We start from the raw sequence: 6,000 nt of genomic DNA on the forward strand, positions 1-6,000 counted from the left end.
TGTGGATATATATTCTTATTTTATTTCGGTAAATACCTAGCAGAAGAGTAGGAGGTCCATAAGTGTATGTTTAACTTTAAAAGAAACTGTCAAACTGTTTTCCAAAGTGATCGTACCATGTTCCCTTTAAATAGCAACATAGAAGAGACCTAATTATTCTCCATCTTTCTCAAAACTTGGTGTTGTCAGTCCTTTTAGATATTAGCCTTCCTAATGGTATCTTATTTTAGCTTTAATTTGCAGTTCTCTGATAACTAATGAGATTGAACATCTCTGCTTGTTCTTATTAGCCATTCATATATCTTTGGTAAAGTGTCTCTTCAGATCTTCTGCCCATTAAAAATAATCAGATTGTATTATTATTGAGTCGTAAAAGTTTTAATATTTATTTTGAATATAAGTCCACTGTGAGATATGTGTATTATAAAATCTTTTCCCACTCTGTGGCTTGGCTTTTTATTTCTTAAAAAAGTCTGTTTTATCCCATTCATACATTATTCTCCTTCTGGCCTCTAATTACACATATTTAGATCATTTTCTGTTGTTCTACAGGTCTCTAAGGATCTGTTTATTTTTCTTAATCTATTTTCTCTCCAGACATTAGTTTGAACAATTTCTATAGATCTGTTTTCCTACGTTCAAGTTCACCACTTTCTTTTCCCATCTCTTATCTACTGTGAATTTTTTTGTGACTGTACTTTTCAGTTCTAAATTTCCATTTAGCTCTTTTTTATAGTTTTCATTTCTCTGCTGACATTCCCTATGTTTTTATTCATTAAGTCCATATTTTCTTAATTCTTTGAACATATATATGTTTGATTCTTTGATCCATGTTTATAACAGCTACTTTAAAGTCTTTATTTTCTAATCTATCACCTCAGTCATGTTGGGACCAGTGCTTTTCCTTTGACCCTGTGGTCACGTTTGCCTTTTTATTCTTTTTACATGTCTAGTAATTTTTTTTTATTGTGGATTGAACATTGTTGGTGATGAATATATAGGCTCTGGATTTTTGTGATCTTTTTTTGAGAAGTGTTGCGTTTTCTTTCATTAGGCAGCTCATTTACTGGTTGATTACCTTGCACTACTGTAGGCTTTGCTAGGGTACATCTTTGGAAAGCTCAATATGTTTCCCAAGCTCCTCTATCTTGGCTGGTCTCAACCTCCAAATTCGGTTTTCACTGCAGATCTTTTAAAGGCTTGGTTTTAGATTTTATTAGGGTGGGCCTGGAGTGGACCATACCCTAGAGCAGGGGTGTCAAAACTGCAGCCCGCGGGCCAACTGTGGCCTGCAATCCATTGTTAACTGGCCAGCAGCAAATTCCAAAAATATATTTAGTTTACTTAAATAAACCAGGTGAGGCAATACGTACTTCATCTCGAGTGAGTGGCTCGGCTGTTTGTGTATTTTACCGCATATGGCCCTTGGTAAAAAATGTTGAAAAAAGTTTGGACACCCCTGCCCTAGAGCATGCTTCTAATCTTTTCTGGTATCGCACATGGATGCTTGATGTGTTATAAATTGATAATAATGTCTTGCCATTCTGGTTTGGCCAGAACTTCAATGTCTACTAGCATTTTTTGACATCTAGTATCTCTATTCTGCTCTTGTCTATAGGTCAATTGGGTTTTTGTCAATAGCCTATTGGTTCTACTCTCTTAACAGCTCTAACATCTGTACACATCTCTATTTCACTACCCTTGCCTTAATTCAGGTTTCATGATCTTGTGGAGATCATTACAATGGCCTCCATACTGGTTTCCAAGACTCTAATACTTTTTTGCTTATATTTAATCTCTACATTTTAACTAGAATGAACTTTCTAAGACTCTTACAAGTTAAAACTCTTCAATGGCATCCTACTCAACCTCAGCTCCTTAGCATATCATTCATAGCTATTTGTGAGGTCCCCTGCTTACTTCTTCAGAACCAATCCTTATTGGTTCTTTTCCTTGCATTCTATGATGTGCCAGTTGTCCCAAATTATTTGACATTTTCCAAATATGCTATATGTTTTATGTCTTTATGCTTTTGTTCATGCTGCCCTGAAAAGTCTTTCCTCACTTTATCTATTCAGTGAACACCTACTCATTATTGAAGACTCAACACAGTCTATCTTCTGCCTTCTTCCCAAAGACCGCTTGACTTTTCCCTCCTTTGTCCCCACAGTTACCTGTTTGCATACCTCTTATAACACCTATACAATTTTTGTCTCCCACTTACTAGAAACCAAGCTCTCTGAGATCAAATCTGTCTCTTATTCACCTTTGAACCCTCGGTGCCTAGCACTAGTGCCTGCCACATGATAGGTGCTTAATAAACATTTGCTGAATTCATCAATGAATAAAGTTTTTACCGTATTATTACCTTTGCAATTTAGTAATTTTCATAAATCTGTTTTAAATTTATGTTTTGATGTTTTGGAAAATTTTTGATCAAGCATTCTCTCATTTCACGAGAAGCTGATGATCTTGTTTTGTGTGACCACTTGAAGTTCTCTCCTGCTTTCTATTGGTCACTGTGCATCTATTTCTGTGTGATGTGGTCATTTGGCATTACTTCAACTGGGCTCACCCAGGGCTGTCTGCTTGCGTATAGAAACCAAACGGGCAACTGTGGAAGTAAAAAAGGGAAAAATGGGATGTCGAAAGTGAACATGAATTTCCCATTAGTGGCTAACTGGCTTTGAACTTCCCCTCCACTGAGGCTCAGAGAAGCGATTACAGTGTGCTCAGCTCTGCTCTGGCTACAAGTCACACTGTGAGTCACCTCTTTTTCTGTTGTGTTCAGTGTCATATTAACTCTATGAACTTTTACCTCAGGAATCTTAGTCCCAAGGTGTTTGGGTTCAACATATTTGCCATGGAGGCAGAGATTTCATCTTTCCTTGTGCAAGTGAAGACATTAAATCTTCTGAAAATATTCTGGTCGACTAATCATGCCATTTCGTTGCAAAAAATCCCAAACACTGACATAGTATATGATTCTTATCAATAAAGCAACCACATTTATGACCAGTCAGCTTCTGCCTACGAGTGAGAACAGGTGGGAAAAGGGAGGAAATATTCTGTATCCTCATCTCATCATGACCAGGGTTAGGGTCTAGGTGAGAATCTGTCTCCTCCCTGTGGAATGTCTGCAAGTGTAAACTTGGAGCTTTCTGGAAAGGAAATGGTCATCTCCAGATATTCCAGAAAAGATCCAAGTTGTAAAGAAAGTGTTTAGCGCCATGGTTTCATATTTTCATATTGCCAAGTTAGGCCACAGCAATGTTTCTCAAATTTGCATTTTCAGTAGGATCAAGTAGGCAGCTAGTTAAAACAGATATCTCTGGTTTCTACCCCGGGGATTCTGGTTTAGTAGGCTGGGGGTAGACCCTGGGAAGCTATATTTTTAATAATCTCTCCGGATGACAAAGAAGGGAAATTCTCTCTTTTCTTGGATTGTTGGAGCTGAACAAGACTACGTGATCATTTGCAAAGGAGCCCTTGGCATTCTGAGTTTGTTGACGGACCAGTGTAGCTTTATAAAAACAGTTTCCTAAAACTGCATTTTTCTGTCTCAAACTGTCTGCAGTGTCTGGAAGTCCATTTAATCTTGTGGAAAACACCCATGAGCAGAAAGCAAAGGTGGCATTCAAGAAGGAGTCAGGCTGAGGAGAAGTATCAGAAGTGAGCTGGAAAGCCCAACCTTAAGTTCTACTGGGATAAGCATTCTGCTGACCTGAGTTTGTGGAGCACTACAACTATAATGTGCAACACCACTGCACCACCAATGCATTGTGGGGTGAGTTGGGTTTGCACAATTGCACCCTCTTGCTATGACTTACATCTGGTTGTAAGGGTAATGCCAACCTAAAGTTTGGACAAGTGTGACATGGTGGTTGTACAAATGGAATAGGGGAGAACAGATTAAAAGATGGGCAGCTGCTTGAAGAGGTGAACAGATATGTGGACATACTGTCTCTTAACCTGCTTTCTGCTATGAGTTGAATTTCGAAAGGTTGCTTGAGTTCTCCCGGTTTGGTGTAGGTCTCCTAAAGGTAGGTTTGGTGTCAATGTAGCATCTTTCTGCTCCATAAGCTCTAGAATTAAGCTAAGCTCCTTTTAGCTAAAGGAGCGGTGGGAGCTGAGGATTTTCTCTCTTAAGTTTCATTGAATGATGAATAACTTATGTAATTAGTATACCTGAGAAACATGAAATTTCAGAGAGACCTTTTAAGCTACCATTTCTCGGGTGTTATTTTGACCTCGGGAGATTCAGAGGGTGGGAGCAGAACCCCCAAACTTTGTGACAAACTGCAGATATGTTTCAGCATGTCTCAGTAACCCAGGTGTTAACTGTTACAAGGACAAGGGATTGCTGTGCTTTCTTTTTGATGAAAAGATTTCACAAAATGGACAATTTTCTATCTATGACATCCTCATTTCTGGGGTTGAGGAACTTAGTAGAAATTTTACTTTTCTTAAAATAATGAGACATAATTATCTTTAGGTTTGAAAAATTAGAAAAGGGCATTAAAAATTAGGGACTTATAGAATATCAGACGGAAGGAACCTTAGAAGTATCGGGTCCTACCCAATGGAATCATCTTTATCTCTCTCTTTTCAGTGGTTCTTTGGCTTTATATTGATAGAACAGGATAATCCAGTGTTACTTTCCGCTAAAGTTCAAATGTGAAGGAGGTGGGTGAAGACCTCTAACCTGCCCTTTGTCTCTCTAGAGGATAGTACCCCAACACCTGTTATCACCAAGCCCAGAAAGTTTTACTCAAGTTTTTAGCTAAGGAATCACTTGGGGCAACATAAAGTCCTGCACAGTCTCTCTTGTTTGCCAAGCAGCATTGGCATGGGAGCCACTTACAGTTGAGTGAGAATTTTGTGGCTGTTTGGCTTTAAGTATGTTATTCAATATGTCAAGCCTTTGAGTTCTCCCTTGTAAAATGTTATCGCCTATAACTTTCATGGATTGAATAATAATCCATGTGCAAAATATCTGGCATACAATAGAAATAATAAATTCTATACTTTTGCCTGGTAAATAACATTTTTATGATTACATCAATATTACTCTCCATTACTGATCGCATACCTCCTACGTAAGACAGTCATGAGACTAGTTTTAACAGTGGACACTGAAGAAAAACAAATATAATTGGGACGCATAGGTAAAGGTGAGCCTGTTAAAGCAAATAACCTGAGGCACCTCTCTTCGTAGACAGCATCCTGTCTGTTTTGGCAAAAGCATGTGTGGGTAAGTAAAATGTCTTACTTGACATTGTCCTGAAAGGGCCAAGATCCAATGACAATGCTTGCAACTCTGGTAAACACTCCCCAAAGGATAAGTTCATTTAAAACATGCAAATACAAATCTTTACGTTTTCTGCAAATTGATTTTTGCTAGGTACATTTTAGTTGCTTTGTTTCCTTCACACCACTCTCTGATAGGCCAATATTATTGCCTCCCTTGCATTTTCCCCAAATTTAATTTTCACCCTTTCCCTTCTGCCCCCAATCCTTTCAACAACTTGGACACTGCCAAGTCCCTATTGATCTCTCCAAACCCCATCTTCCTGCCCCATGTATATTTCTTGGGAAGGGTATCCAGATTTGGTAACTTATCATTATCATAATAACAACAACACTTATGTAAACCTCTTTACAAACTGATTTCACGGGCATGGCTTGATTTGCTCCTAATAACCCCCACGGGGTAGGTTATCTCAAATCTGAGAATGAAAATATTGAGGTTGGGAGAGGTGGCAAAGCAAATATCAGATCATGACCTGGTTCATCTTATCTGTTATTAATCCTCTGCTTTACCTATCGTACAAGATTGTCTCCTTTGCAGAGAAAAGTCTTGTAGTGACTAGGGAGTCCTGTAATTTGCATTTTAAAAGTCTTGATTCTAGACACTGTTTTAATTAGGACAGCATTTCATGGAATCTCTTGCATTGTTGCATGAATGTCTATGTTAGGATGGTCAAAAAAGGGAAATTG

This window comes from Rhinolophus hipposideros (assembly GCF_964194185.1).
Source record: "Rhinolophus hipposideros genome assembly, chromosome: 2".
Classification (NCBI taxonomy): domain Eukaryota; kingdom Metazoa; phylum Chordata; class Mammalia; order Chiroptera; family Rhinolophidae; genus Rhinolophus; species Rhinolophus hipposideros.